Source organism: Panonychus citri, unplaced genomic scaffold, assembly GCF_014898815.1.
Source record: "Panonychus citri isolate SS breed McGregor unplaced genomic scaffold, ASM1489881v1 Contig00040, whole genome shotgun sequence".
Taxonomy (NCBI): domain Eukaryota; kingdom Metazoa; phylum Arthropoda; class Arachnida; order Trombidiformes; family Tetranychidae; genus Panonychus; species Panonychus citri.
Window position 1 is genome coordinate 738,459 of NW_026515445.1, and position 17,111 is coordinate 755,569.

Consider the following 17,111-nt stretch of genomic DNA (forward strand, 5'->3'; position numbering starts at 1 on the left):
GATAATTAATCAGTGAATCGACTGATATAATTATCTTCAATATAACATAAATAACGACCAAGTTATGACCATTTACATTTGGTCAATTCTCACAATCACAATTAACCATTTTCGCTTAATTACGCTTTTTTATTTCTCTCTATGATTTAATTATCTTTATATTATTATTATCATTCTTATTCATCTTAAGACGATTGTTATCATCACCAATATCCATTAGGAGATTCAATCCTTTTCTTTGTTGCTCCAACCGCCAACTTACTTTCTCTCTCTTTGTCTATTTTCCCTCTCTTACTATCTCTTCCATGTTCTCTGTCTTTTTCTTTCTCTCTAAACAACACTAATAAACAACCGATAACATTATCCAAATATTCAAACCGAGCAATTACTTTAAAATGTCTTCTCAACTGTTTTTCTCTCCGTATAAAAACCCAAACCAAATTAAATAAAATTGTCTTTAGTTGATGAACGTAATTGTGTTAACATCTCTTTTCATTTCTTTCTTGTTTAATCAATTACTTGATTGTGATCTAATTATCACTAAAATTGAAGTAATTATCCAACTAAAACCAAAAGGTTATGGGCTCAGTCATCTTTCTGTTCAACTGCTAATCTGAAAATCAAGAAAAATATTAATAGTAAATTTGTTTACCTTCTTTACTTACCTTTTTTTGTTAACTTAACTTGTGAATTTGTTAATTGTCTCAACAATTTACTTGTGTTGTGTTGCTTGTGTATCTTTTTATTGAAAATTTTCAATTAAATATATCATCATCATGATTGAATCATCAGAATTGATTACAATGAAACTGACTACAGATAATTATCTCCATTGGAAAGCTTACATACAAGCGGTGCTACAATCTAAAAATGTTTGTGAGATTGTGAAAGGTGAAACTTTGTGTCAAGCTACTTTTACTGAAGAGTAAACTCAAGCTGAAAGAGCAACAGAAAATACAAAGAGAAATAAATCAATCGCTGATTGGAAAACAAGTGATGCTCTTGCTAGAATGTTGATCATCAATTCAATTGACAAAGATCATATTAACCTCATCATCAACTGTTTAACTTCAAACAAAATGTACAACAGTATTGTTAATCACCGAGAACAAAGCACAACCACCAATGAATGGAGGATAAGACGTAAGTTGACCGATTTGAAATTCACTTCTTCACATACAGTAACAAGTTATTTCGCTGAACTCGAGGCAATTGTTAAACAAATGAAAGATTTTGGAATTAACATTGATGATAATTCCTTAATGAAAAAAGTTCTTGATGATCTTCCTTCTTATTTTCAGTCATTTCGTCAGGCAATTGAAATTGCAATTACTGCGGGTGCTGTTGTTACATTGAGAAATTTAAAAAGTCAGTTGCTTGTGAATGAAAAGAGAAATAAAAATGAAACAAATCAGAAACATGGTGAAGCTTTGGTTCCCATAAATTTCAGCGGAAATAAATTTCAACCTGGAGGTAGACATTGTTGGATTTGTAAGAAAACAAATCATTTAGCTCATAATTGTCGCTACAGAAATCAGAATAATAATAATAATGATCAAAATCAAAACAATAATAACAATCAAAAGCAGCAATTGTCTGGTAATTCTGATAATTCTGGTAACTCTGGTAATTCAGGAAATTCTGGTTATTACAACCAAAAGCAAAATAACAGCAACAACAATGAGAAAAATTTCAAGATGAACAAAAATAATAATTATAATAAAAAATTCAACAATTTCAACAATAACAATCAAAAAGTAAATCATCATTTTGCTAATAATGTACAAGATGAATCAAATGACGATGAAGATCAGATGAATGATAATTTTTCTCTGTTAATTAATGAACATGAAGATAATAATAATCAATGGTTACTCGATACTGGAGCTTCTCACCATTACACTACATTTAACCAGTAATTTCAATTGTTTAACTAATTTAGGGGAATTAAGTGAACCGATTGCACTTACCATTGGTGATAGCAAACAAATTGAAGGTTAAACCAAAGGTGATGTTCATGGTGATTGTTATTATTTGAATCAGTGGGTTCCATGTAAACTTACCAATGTCTTGTTTGTGCCTAAAGGTAAGGGTTTGGATTGATATCAACACCCGATTTAACTTGTATCTATGAATTAGAATCTGGTAAAATTGTTACAGTCGCAGAGAAATTTGGTAACACATTCAAGTTGATTGTGTTCTAATTATCACTAAAATTGAAGTAATTATCCAACTAAAACCAACAGCCTCATAAACTTAGGTATCCGAAAATTAATCTTCAATAATCATTTATTAAAGACTTTTAACTAATATCTTAGGTATTGAACTGCAACCAATAAAGGTTATCTGCGAATAAAAGCATCCTGGTTAAATTTTTTCAATTTAACAAATAACATAATAATATTCGGTTGATTTAATTTGTAAGGTAGAAATTAACCTAATCTTAATTAATCAAATTCATCAAGAACAAAGAGCTTAAAAAAGCGTAATTATGAGAAGATCCCTTAATCCTTTTTTCTTTCTTCTCTTACTTTTCCTTTGTTTCCTTTTTCATTTTCTAAAATTTTCTAAAATGTTCCATTTTTACATTCTTTTGTTATTTCCGTGTTTATCTTTTCTATTTCCTTTAATTTTGATTCTAATCATTTCCGTTTTGTCCACTATATAAGGAAAGATGAACCTCAATCTAATTAAGAGTTATTTAGTTAACGTGGTTACATCTAATGTTGTAAAGTTCAACCTCTTACATGTGGAGTTATATCTAAACCTCTTCATCTTTGTGAAAATTTTGTCATTAAATTTGGTATTTAATTGATTAATTTGGTGGTAATTAAGCCAGTGTTGTGAAATTGATTGTGTTTCAATTGAAAGTCAACCGAAATTAATTAGTGTTAAAGTTTATTCTGAACAGAATTGTCTGTTAATTAATTAGTGTAATTAACCTGAACCCTCAATTAATAAGAATCCTCGATACGAACCCGATAAAAAGGGATATCTGTGACCTTTTTTGCAATCTATTGCCTTACGATTACCTTGGTACACCTTTCCTCCTGTATTCGAACATTAGAAATCGAAAATAACCTCACAGATTTGGCGACCCAGGCAGGATTCCTGTTAATTGTTCTTGTTAATTATGGCTACAATTGGTGAATTGTCTATTGAAAGACAAAGAGAGTTACTTCAGTTATGGGGTTTGAAATCTCCTGTATCTGATGATTGTGTTAAAATGTTATTTACTGATGCTGCTGTTACTCAGTTATCGTTGTTAAATTTAAATGTAAGTGTTTCCCGTTTGGTTAGTATGAGTTCTAATTCATTTGATGGGATAACAATACCTGAGTGGGTATTGGAAATGAGAAAAAATTCTATTCCAGAGTATGATATTAAAGAGTTAATAGTCAAACTTGGAATCAACCCTGATATTATAATGAAAGCTAAACCTTCAGTGATTAAAAGGTTAAGTTGTGGTAGTCCAGCTAAGAGAGTAATCGAGTTGTACATCGAGACTTGGAAAAACGCTGCGCCGACTACAAGTACTGCAAGAAAACGAATTGATGTGGATTCAGCCTTTTATCGTGATTTTGGTTCAGAGGATGAAACCGAAGAAGATGAAGAAGAGATAAGAAGAATCCGAAAGGAAAAGAAAAAGGTTCTTAAACCGAGATTATCTCCGATAAAACAAAGGACTCCAATTACGAGTGGAAATGAAAGTGAGTCTAGTTTTCATGGTAAAAATGATTCGAAACCTGTTGTTTTGTATCAAGAAAAAACACCGAAAGTTCCTGAATTTACTCATGGTATGGATCCATGGACATGGTTACTTAATGTAAAGAGACAATTAAGTTACGAAGATTGTTCAGATCGAACAAGGTTACGAGCTCTTAAGAAAGCAATGGCCTTTGAGCTATTGGAAGCGGCTGAAAAATTGGATCAACAAGATCACAATTATCAAAGTTATTTGGAAGCTTTGGAAAATCATCTTAAAAATCCCGCTGCTATGGCTACTGCTCAAGCTGAATTAACTGCAATGAAATATTATTTCAATGAACATCCAAGTTTATTCATTCAACGATTAAGAGAGTTGGTGAAAAAAGTAAAAAATGGATTGGATGGTCAAGGTTTTGTTCATGAAGTTCTTGAACGTTTACCGAAAACCGTAAGAGATCATATGTATGATGTTCGTGCTAATACTACCTTAGATGATATAACTTCTGTCTTGGTACATCAATACTACAGTCAAGGTCATCATCGAAGAGAAGGTCGAAAATCAACATCATCTGAAAAGAAACAAACAAATACATCTACTGCTACTCAGTCAACAAACAAAACTCAGAGTAATTTTATTGGTAAATGTTATCGATGCGATGAAAGTGGTCATCTCGCTAATAACTGTCCCAATAATAAAAGTGGTTCTAATCGAAATCAATCGAGTGAGAAAGAAAAAACAACTTCAGTTAATCTATGTGATTCTCAAAATTCTAATCTCGAAAGTTTATCTCCATATTGTCCTAAACCTGCAAACTCTTTTCTGTTTATGTCAATTGAAAATGAGATGATAAGTCGAATCAGTTCATCTGTGAAAAACTTCCCAACAGTAAAATTTACATTGTTATATCCTAACAAAGAGCATTTCAAGACTGGCGAAGTGTTGGTGGATACGGGTGCGAATACCGCTTGTATCGATTACGAATTAGCTATGCGATTAAAAGCTTATCAAATGGCTTCTGGTGTATCGATTAAAGGTATTTGTGGAGGTGATTATCTACGAGTCGAAGGTGCTGCTTATGCATTGATGAAACATCCAAAAATGTCTCATGTTAAAGCTCTCAAGATACAAATTGTTCGTAATCTTGAACCTTTATTTGTGGTTGGTAATCGATTCTGTGATTTATTTTATGTAAATTTGAAAAACAAAGGTGGTAAATACGAAGTTCAACTTCAAGAATATGCTGATTCTGATCCTGTTGAACCTGAATTAATGTTCAGATTTTGTACCCCTGAAGAAACTATCGAATTATCGCAAAGTGTGGAAATAGAAGGACCAATCTATTCTCCTGCTAAAATGAATGAAAATTTATCTAATGATAAAAGTGTTTTCCCTGGTAATCCTTATGATTCTATTAATTCTGATGAAGAAAAAATCAGAAAAAGAGAACTCGAAATTTCCTGTTATGTGAACTCGATAAGTGAATCTAAAGAGATTGAAAATCTAATTCCGATCTATTCAATAACAACTAAACCTGAATTTATTCCATTAGAAGAGAGATTGATGAAACGAATGGATGAGAATCTTGCGACATCAAAAAAGAAAGAATTACTTTCTCTTCTATTACAATTCAGTGATGTGTTTTCTCAAACACCTCAAGATCTTGGTTTTGTCCCATGGCAAAAATGGCCGATAAAAATTGATATTGGTGATAATAAGGTACCTTACCAAAAACCTTACCCTTGTAATGTGTTTATAAGGAAAGCTTATCAATCTGTTATATCAACTTTAATGGAAAGTGACATCATCGAACCCTCTCAAGCTGATGGTGGTTCCCCTGCGTTATTAATTAAAAAATCTGATGGATCATTTCGACTACTCAACGATCTCCGTGCTGTCAATAGAATGACTAAAGTGATTTATCACCCGATGCCGAGAGTAGACGATTGTTTGGAAGCTGTAAGAGAAGCTGAATATTTCAACATGTTCGACCTCTATCAAGGTTACTTTCAAATCGAGATTCCGCCAGAAGAAAGAAACAAAACTGTATTCGTAACACCGGATGGAAAATTTCAGTACAAACGTTTACCTATGGGTTTGGCTTGTGCTCCATTTGAATTTCAAAGGTTAATGAACAAAGTTCTAAGCGGTTTAAACTATACCGAGTGTTTAGGTTACTTTGATGATGTTCCGGTAATTGGTAAATCTTGGTACGAATTATTGGAAGGAACAAAATTAGTACTCAATCGATTACGATTATGGAATCTTAAAATCAAAACTGATAAATGTAAATTTGGGGTAAGAGAACTTATTCTATTAGGTCACTTGGTAAATGGACAAGGAATTCGACCTGATCCGAATAAGGTTACAGCTTTAAAAAATTTACCTTATCCTAAAACAGTGAAACAACTTCAATCACAACTTGGTTGTTACAATTACTTTTCCCGTTATATAAAAGATTATTCAAGAATTGCTGCTCCTTTATATCGATTGATTAACAAGGAACGAAAATTCAAAATGCTAAAAGAAGATCATGAAACGTTGGACGTTTTGAAAAATTCATTGATCGAAACCACGTTATTAGTTCATTTTGATCCGGACTTGAGAAGAAAAATTTCAGTAGATGCTAGTGATTTAGCTGTGGGTGGAATTTTACTTCAAGAGGATCCTAATCAACCTCTGTTACCTGGTTATACAAATTTGAAGGAAATTCCAATTGAATTGATTCCTCATTGGTTACCGATATCCTTCTTTTCTCAAAAATTAGCAAAGCATCAAGGAAATTATTCCGTAAGTGAAAAAGAATTACTTGCTATCTTGGTTGGAATCAACAAATTCAAACATTACCTCGAAGGAGAAAAGTTTCTAATAGAAACTGATCATCATGCATTGTGTCAACTGTTAAAAATTAAATTCAAAAATCAACGTCTTGAAAGATGGAACATCATGTTATCTACTTACGATTTTACTGTCGTTTATAAAGAAGGTAAAACTCATGCTTCAGACTGTTTTTCAAGATATCAATCTGAATGGTCACATCGAGCAATGGTTGACCCTGAACAAGAATATTTTGATCATCTTTTCATAATTGATTGTGAACAAAATTCAATTAGTGAAGAAGTGATTGGTTTAAATACCTTAAAAAAGTTAAATGAAACTTTTCCGAAACAAGTTATTTATTATTATCGTTTAAATCAAGATTGGAAAAACGATATAATTAAGTATCAACAATTAAATCCTGATATTTGTGCAACAATAAGTGAATTAAACAGTGAAAAACGAAGTCCACTTCATCATCGTTATCTAATCAAAGATAATATCTTGTATCGTAAACCGATTCATCATCATGAAAATGCCAGAATTGTAATAACTAAGGAGTTATTATTGAAATTATTCAGTGAAGAGCATGAATCTCCAATCTCTGGACATTTTGGAAGTGAAAAAACTTATCTACAAATATCAAGAAGATTTTGGATGCCCTATCTACTTGAAGAGATAAAAGTTCTGTGTAAAAATTGTCAAATCTGTCAATTGTCGAAATCATCAAATGTTACCTTTGCTGATCCTCAACTTAAACCGATTCCAAATGAAGTTTTCGAAAGGTTGGAAATGGATGCTCAAGGACCGTTAACATTTCAGAACGGAAGAAAGAAAATAATTCTGGTTCTAATTGACACTTTGAGTCGATTTGTCTACGCTAAAGTTTATCCGAATCAAAACTCATCAACAGTGAAAAAGTTTCTAAGTGAATATTTTTCATTATTTGGTTATCCATCTACAATTCAAACTGATAGAGGAAGAAACTTTATCTCAGAAGATGTTACTAATTACTTGAAACAATTAAGTATAATTCATTGTGTATCTAATGCGTATCATCCTCAATCACAAGGAGTCGTTGAACGTATGAATCGAAATATTGGCGAACGACTTAGAACATTTGTGATCGAAAATGGCTTAGATGATCTGGACGAAGCCCTTCAAAATGCAATCTATTCAATTAATTCTTCGATTCATAAAATTCATCGATTTTCTCCTTATTATTTGGTCTATGGTAAATTCCCGGTGAAACCGATTGATAATCAATTATCTCTACAAATCGGAACTGAATTAACAATTGAAAAAGCGAGAAAATTGACAAAAGCTCGACTATTGTTACAACAACTTTACTATCGAAATCAAATTCTAAAGGTTACTAAACCTAATCCATACTCAATTGGTGATTTCTGTTACATGAAAAATTCTGGTCCATCAATTGGAACATCAAAAAAGTTCGTAGAAAAATTCTATGGTCCATATTTAGTATTGGGTGTTAAACGAAATAGTGTCATGATGTTGGATCCGAATTCGTTTGAACAATTTACCTGCAATTTACAAAATACTAAACCATTTGATGGCGAATTACCAATTAATCTCAAACAGTTAAGAGATAATTATTTCAATGAAAACGAAATTAGTGATGAATCTAGTCAATTATCTAATGAAAATTCTAATGAGATTAATAATGATGAAATTATCATTGAATCAACTGAAGAAATTCAAGAAAATCAATCAACAATTGAATCAGATCAAGAGATTCAAGAAGATAATCGAGTTGATCATTCAAATGAGATTATCAAATCAAGTGAAACTTTGGATAAAATTAAGAAAATTCGTAAGAAATATGTTACTGCGAATAAGGGGTGATCACTAAAAAACCGGACTAACTTTGATCTTAAATTGCGTCGGATTGACTAGACTTACAGGTGCCTAAATTATCTTAAATTAACGGTCATTTATCAAATAAAAAATTAGGTAAATTTAGATTTAATCGCATTTTTAATTAAAAAGTTATGGCTTTAACATTAAGTGAGCGTCGAAAACTAGTTGTAAATTTTATAAGTGAAAATCCTAAACTGAGTTTCACCGAAGTTTTTAATTACTTTAAACCCCTGAAATTTCCCCGATCAACAGTGTATGATATTTATCGATCCTGTGCTAACGGTGGAGATCATATTAGGAAAATGGGTCAGGTCGCAAACCTACAAAAATGACCTCATTGAAAGTGAAAAAACTAATCGAAGTAACTAACGGACGTCGAACAAGTCAACGTAAACTGGCCTCAAAATTTGGAATTTCTCAGCCTTATGTGAATAAAATTCTTCGTCATAATAATATATCTTTTCGTAAGTCTACAGAAATTCCAAAATCAACACCAGTACAAGTGAAAAAACAGAAAAAATGTCTTCGTTCGTTAGCTAAAGGTGTATTTTCAAATTCGAGTAACGTTGAAGTAATCGAGGTAATCGAAGACGACGAAAGCTATTTTCCGCTCGACAGGAGCCATTCTGTAGGTTTTTATGCTTCTGACATTAACTCAGTACCTGATTCAATTAGATTTCATGGTCGTTCGAAGTTCGAACCAAAACTTTGTGTTTGGATAGCAATCAGTCCAAAAGGTCATTCGAACCCTTACTTCGTGCCGGCAAGATGCGCTTTAAACGCAGAAATTTATTCTAATTTTTGTATAAAGAAACGATTAGTACCTTTCATTGATAAATTTTATAAAAAAAATGAGTATATTTTTTGGCCTGACGGAGCTTCATGTCACTATGCGAAAAAACAGTTAATGTACTAAGGGAAGTGGGTATTAATTTCGTCGAAAAAGAAAATAATCCACCGAATATACCCCAGCTTCGAGCTATTGAACGGTTTTGGAGTCATCTTAAGGCCAAAGTTTACGAAAATGGATGGAAAGCAAATGATTTTGACCATTTAAAACAAAGAATTAGACTGAAAATTAAAGAATTCGACGGTCGATATTTCGAGCGTCTTTTGGAGGGTACTGCGAGCAAAGTCAGATATGCCGCTCGCAATGGACCTTTATCAGTTCTTAAATTATAATAAAATGAAAAAATTATTCAATTCTAATCAGTGGTTGAAAAGTTATTCAAGAATGAGTTCAGTCCGGTTTTTTAGTGATCACCCCTTAGAGATATAATTACGAATTCACAAATTATCGATTCTGATCATGATGGAATTGTGACAAGAAAAAGAAATCAAATTAATTATATTTTCTTATTAATTGTTAATGAAGAAGAAAATCAAAAAATTGAAATTCCCGCTAACCCTTTTGGTTGCTATGGTCAATTGGCGCTTAAGAAAGTGTTGGTAAGGAAGAAAGGAAATTCTCTTTTTAATCTTCATTTCCTTTGTCATCCAGTTAACAAGCTAATTGAAAATTGTTTTGTGATTTATCTGATTAATTGTGATTTTAATCAATTTAAAAGTAAATTATTCAATTGTGTTAACATGAAGAAAGTGCGAATTGATTCTACTAATCTAACTACTATCATTGAGAGAACTCAAGATTCTCCAGCTCCAATCTCACCGAAAACTCAACAGAATCTAAATGAACTTCTTAGTGATCAACCGCAACCCTCAACATCTAAAGATGTTAATCAACTTCTTGATGATTGTGAATCTATTTCAAGTGAAGGTTCTTGTGTTTACCTGGAAAATTTTGGTCGAAATGAAACTGGTCAAGCTGAAGATGAGATCGAAATCATCGCTGAATTTAAACGTGACCTTTGGAATAAATATAATCTTCTTGACCCATTGCCCGAATCAACTAAATATGGTTTAATTACTTCAATTCCAAAAGACTTTGAAGATAAAAATGATTATCCTGACCCTTCACCTGAATATTATGATAACAATATTTGGCCTGCTCCTGCTAAAGGTCATAATCCGATGATCGAATTACAAGCGAAACTATTCAAAGAAGCCGAGAAAGAAATTCTCAAGGAGATTGAAGATTCTAAGAATCAAAAGAAATGGTTTGTTGAATTTATCAAAGAAAAGCTTCAATTAAATGCTTTTGATGTGAATTTAGATTCACTTAATTTTGAAAATTTAACCAAAGGATTAACTCGGTCAAGAGTAATTCACCCCGAATTGTCACCAATGACTCCTCTCATCTCGTGTAATTTATGTGAACAAATTGCTGTTTCGCCTCGTAATTGTTCAAATTGTGACAAAATTTATTGTAACAATTGTGGTAATTGGTTAAAATTGGTCATCGAACAACTTAAATTGGTTCCCGTTGAAAAAGTTACTAACTTTTTGTGTATCAATCCTACATGTTTAATCAAAAGCTGCAACTCTGGTTATCATGAATTGGTTCCTGTCAAGAATCAAGAGATTGTCAAGTTCTACTCAGAAGCAAAATTCATTTGCTCAAGAAAATGGTGTAATCATAATAGTTGTGTTAATAACTTTTCTTTTCATTTAAAAATATGTAGAAAAGGTCCAATCGATTGGTCATTTGACAAGACATTGAGTCTACCTTATAAAATTGGACCTACAAGAAAAAGTCTTGATGATCAACCGGTAACTTTAGCACTTATGCTTCCAGCTCACCTTAAATTACAAGATAATTTATACAAAACCCAATCAATGGTTGACCATCTAAAAGGACGAACAAAATTAATGGCCTTTTTGGTTCGAGAAAAAGCTGAAAATCCAAATGATCCTGGTCTTTCCCCTGTCTCAATGAGAATGCAAGCTAATCTCAGAACAAATTATTGGAACAATAAAGCTTTGGAAAAAGATCCTACTCATCCAGTTGATGAAGCTGAGGAAATTGTCCTAAATTATGGGTTTCCGTCATGTTCAACTGTCCCTCGTCAACCCGCTCCTTCTCGTTACCCTGTCATTCATCAAAGAAGAATTCCTGATTATCTAATGAGAGAATCAATCAAATGGAGAAAGTGGTATAATGGTATTATTACTGATGATGATTCAATCATATCAGATTCATCCTCTCTCATTGACTTTGCTGATGAAATTGAAGACCCTGATTCTCCCTTTATTAGAATCAATCCATTTAATCGTATTAATGATGCTCAATTGGAAGAAGTTCAAAAGGTTCTAACCGAATCGTTTCCCTCGTGTACAAATCCAATTAATACGTACAACAAACCAAAACTTTCAAACAATCCAAATACGATTGCAAAGCGAGAGTTAAGAGTATCAAAGCTCAAATCGTCGTTTGAAAATAGACCGAAAGCTGTTCTTCCACCTTTACAAATTGATCAAATTAATTATATCAAACAAGCCTGTTCTGATTATCCTGATAAATCAACTACTTATTGTTTAAACATGTTTTGTGTTCATATCAGAGAAATCGATCGCCGTGGTAATAATAGAGTAAGACCCAGACCATGTTGGGTAACAATCATTGATGGAAATTTACAAGTTGTTTACGAAACATTTGTTAAATATCGAGAGGTCGAAATACTCAATCACAAGTTCCATGGATTAACCATGTATGATTTACAATTCGCTCGGAATTTAACAATGGTCAGAGATCAAGTGATCAAGTTTCTGGTTTCATCAAGTCGAATCATCGGCTATGGATTAATTAATAATTTTATTGATCTTGGACTTTCATCAATGGAAATCAATCAACTATTGCCTAAGTGTAGGGATGTTAATATCCACTTCTCACCTTACATTGAATCAGCAATGAATTTGCAATTTATTGCCTTCTTATGGTTCCCTGGATATATCTTACCCTCTGAAGCTCATTCTCCAACAGTAGAAGCGATAACCGCCATGAGACTATTCTTATTACAATGGAAAGAGATTGAAGCCAAAGCCGAAATTCATGGTGGAATTCATCATAAAAATGTGTGTGTAACCTCAAGTAATACGATAACCTCAACTCTACTCTATGTGTTGGACGAGAAAATCAAGAAAGGTGAAGCCTCATGGCCAATTGAATGGAAATCAAATCCACGAATATCAACTTATCCTGTCTTTTCCGTTGATAACTGTTGTGCCCCTGATGCTTCATTTATGCAAATTATTCTAAAGGCTGAACAAGCAGAAAAGGAATCAAGTGAAATTGGAAATCATTCCAAAAGTTTCAAGAATTTTCTCCAATCGAGAGCTGAACAACATGCTCAGAATTTGAATCTATCAGTTCCTAAACTTGCTTATCCTCCTCAGTCCAAACGATGAATTTGTTCAATTAAGAAAAGGTGTCTTAATCAAGACCTGGGGGTTTGTAAGGTAGAAATTAACCTAATCTTAATTAATCAAATTCATCAAGAACAAAGAGCTTAAAAAAGCGTAATTATGAGAAGATCCCTTAATCCTTTTTTCTTTCTTCTCTTACTTTTCCTTTGTTTCCTTTTTCATTTTCTAAAATTTTCTAAAATGTTCCATTTTTACATTCTTTTGTTATTTCCGTGTTTATCTTTTCTATTTCCTTTAATTTTGATTCTAATCATTTCCGTTTTGTCCACTATATAAGGAAAGATGAACCTCAATCTAATTAAGAGTTATTTAGTTAACGTGGTTACATCTAATGTTGTAAAGTTCAACCTCTTACATGTGGAGTTATATCTAAACCTCTTCATCTTTGTGAAAATTTTGTCATTAAATTTGGTATTTAATTGATTAATTTGGTGGTAATTAAGCCAGTGTTGTGAAATTGATTGTGTTTCAATTGAAAGTCAACCGAAATTAATTAGTGTTAAAGTTTATTCTGAACAGAATTGTCTGTTAATTAATTAGTGTAATTAACCTGAACCCTCAATTAATAAGAATCCTCGATACGAACCCGATAAAAAGGGATATCTGTGACCTTTTTTGCAATCTATTGCCTTACGATTACCTTGGTACACCTTTCCTCCTGTATTCGAACATTAGAAATCGAAAATAACCTCACAAATTAATAACTTCACGGATAGAATGATCATAATTAAAAGTTTAAAAGGGCCATTTAATGCTAGTAAGCCTGAAAAATTAGATCTCAAAGCTCTTAAACTGGCTCAGAATAGCGGCAACTTGTCCGTTGAAAGTAGCAAATAGACCATGATGTTGGGCGTACAAAAAACTTCAGGTGAGATTTTTTTAGGCTTACTAGCATTTTCAGCATCTGAAATTTACCAGGACGATTTCATGATGATTGGAAAGGTCAAAATTTTTCGCATGGAAGCCAAAGGATCGGGTTCGCACATTTACTCCTGGACGATAAGTCAGATCAAAAAACAAATTAGCACAATCTACACAATAAAGGTTGAGCTTTTAAATGACATGAAAAAATTTACCGCGAAATTCTTTACATCCAAATGTACCACTTTTCCGACTTTGAAAGGCCATCGTTCGAACTTGAATTTTGTGGTCATATTCTTAATAACGCCAAACAAAACTTACACATTTTGTCTACCGATTGGCGTCACAAGATCGAAAATTGGACGGATAGTTTTCGAGCAATCCGCTCTCAAAAGTGGAAATGGTTGGTTGTTACGCCCTGTATATATATTATGATATATTGCAAACTTCGAAAAAAAGCGATAAAACTTGAACGAAATTTGAAAGTTGTAAAAAAGCAATTATCAAAGCGTTAGAACAATATTTATGTTGATTCAACAATATTCAGAATTGAACTGATAGTTTTTGATAATCATTCCTTCTCTTTTATACGATTTAATGCCCTAATTTTACACTTTTTTCGAAATCAAAAAAGATCAGTGTCAGACAATTGGACCGTGATCAAAATTAGAATACCAATTACCTTCAGATGACCTTGAAACGTGTTATTTTACCGATGACCTGAATGACCTTGATATTTTGATATGACAATTGAGTATCGCTCAAACTCATACCACTCAAGTCTCTTGTATCTCTTACTCTTAGTTGCTGAGAAAATCGCAAAAAACATCGTAAAAATAGCTGAATAGCCCTGTAGATTCCTAGAACCTTTCGATTATAACATTCTCACCTTTGTGTCTCCATTCTTTATATTCAACAACTGCCTTACGTAATAAGTGTTTGTCGCTACCCAACATTATTTCAAGTTCTAGTGACAACTTTATTTTTTTGAATTCAAATTTTCATTTTAATTTTTTTCAATCTGTTTTTAATTACACTCCAGGTAATCTTTTCTTTAACTTTCATTGACATTGTCGATAAATTTTTCACAAACTATCGAAACTTTAAGTTTCTTTTAATTATCGGTTTTCTTTTTTCCCTCAATTTTTCTCTAGAAATGGTTGTGATAACTCGAGAACAAGCGAATTTTTTTCTATTCCATTATCAACGAACGCGAGGTGTCGACTTCGATTGGCCTTTGCTACTAAGAAATATTCGAACGAACGAGCGGAATCGACGTTATCGTTGGTCACTTGAACGAGTGTTTCTCGCGTATAATGCTTTCTGCGCTGGCATTGAGCAAGCAAGCGATGATCACGACATTCCTATCAACGCCTCTTGGGTTAACCGTAGACAAAGTGACTTTGTTTTTTTTCGTAATGATTGGCAATACCCATTAGGTTCCAGTCCAAGTCCAGATGCTAGTCCAGATTCGAGTCCTCGTAACTAACTATCTCCGAAATTGATAATTTTCTGTTGATATTATCAGAGATAGTATCAATTTTCTTTGTTCTGTTTTCTACTTTCCTTGTCTTTTTTTATTCTTATTCTTTTATCTTGATTATAATTTTCGATTAATTTTCAAATAATTTAATTCCAAACATTTTGGTTTCCAATCGAGGAGCAGTTAAATATAAGGAGAAGCTCGATCATTAAAGTAAGTGAATAATCCTTGTTGATGGAACTTGTTTTCTTTTCATCTTCATCTTCATCTTGTTTCTCTCTCTCGTTTTACTTATATTTGGTGTTTAATTTTCAGTTGTTTTAATTGATTTTTGTTCCTTTATTTAGTTGGTGTCCAATCAGTTTTATCGTACAATCATTGTGAGAACCATGAATTCTGGAAATATTCCTTTGGCCGTTGCTGATCCCGAGATGTGGCAGTTGATCAGGAAAGAGAAGGAGAGACAAAAAAGAGGCCTAGAGTTAATTGCATCTGAGGTAAGATTAATATTCTCACCTTTAATTGTCTGTCTCTTGATTGGTGTCAAAGGTTATCCAGTTTTCGTCTTTTTATCTCCATTCTTTATATTCAACAAGTCCCTTAGTAAAAAGTGTCTGTCTCTTCATTTCCGTTTCTTTCAGAATTTTGCTTCTCTGGCCTGTCTTGAAGCTCTTTGGGACTTATCTGAATAAATAATATTCAGAAGGATATCATGGTAAACGATATTATGGTGGAACTGAAGTCATGCATGAACTTCTCTACCTGAAGCTTTAATGTTGGACCCAAGCAAATAACCAGTCAATGTTCAACCTCTTTCTGGTTCTTCTGCAAAAATGTACCTATTCTTTGTACTATTTAATGTTTAATTAAATAACTTGCGATTGAGTATAATTATAATAGTAATTGTGGTTTCATGAAAACATCCTCTTTCTTTTTCCTTTCTTTTTGATTTAATTTCTCTCTCTTTGAACCTACAATTAATTAACTAATTGTTACCAAATATCTATTGTTATTGTTGTTGTTCATCAACCACAACAACAACAGGTTAACAAAATTGATTTTTGTTAATCAACATTAATTGTTGATGATGATGATGATGATTTAATTGTTGACAATCAACAACAACAACAAGGGAGTTGGTCATTAGCTAATGATGGTGATGGTTGATGTTGATGATTAAATTAATTTGTTTAATTTATAATTAATAAAGATTAAATTGTTTGTTGGCACTGTGAATGGGCTATTGCCTCAAACCACCAAACTGCTGCTGAATTTGTTTCACTGATTAACAAAGTGACTGCTGATGGTAAACCTGAAACCATATTAGCTGATAAATTTACTGCTATCACATCCAATGAATTTGCTGAATATTTGGACCGAATGAAAATTAAAATTAATTTCATTCCCAAATCATCACCACAATGTAACGGACTTTGTGAACGTGTTGGTAACACACTCATCGATCGAATAAGGATCAAAATGATCTCAAATAATTATCTATATGGATGGGTAAAGTATTTGCAACGTACTATCTTCGAGTATAATCATACACCTCATGCTGTTACTCAGTTTACTCCATTTTATACATTTAATGGAAGTAAACCTGAGAATTGTGCTGATATTCAATTTCCGGATTTAGCTGAAGCCCGTTCTCAAGCTTTCCAAAATTCAATCGAGAATCATAAAACAAATGCTGAGATTTATAATCGCAAACATGATGATTATAACCTTGCTGAAAACGAAATGGTTTATATCAAAAATCGAGCTGGGATCAATAAAAGGAAATTGGATCAAAATAGCTGTGGACCTTTCCGAGTTATCAGGAATCCCAATCAACTCTAAACCTTATCGCACTTTGCGTGAGGACAAGATTGTTGCTGAAGTTAAATCACTGCTGGAAGCAAAGTTGATTCGTCCATCTCACTCACCTTATGCTTCACCTGTTACATTGGCCTTCAAAAGAGAAGACAATGATAAGACCCGATTCTGCATCGATTATCGGAAACTTAACGATAAGATGCTCGCTGATAAATACCCGAT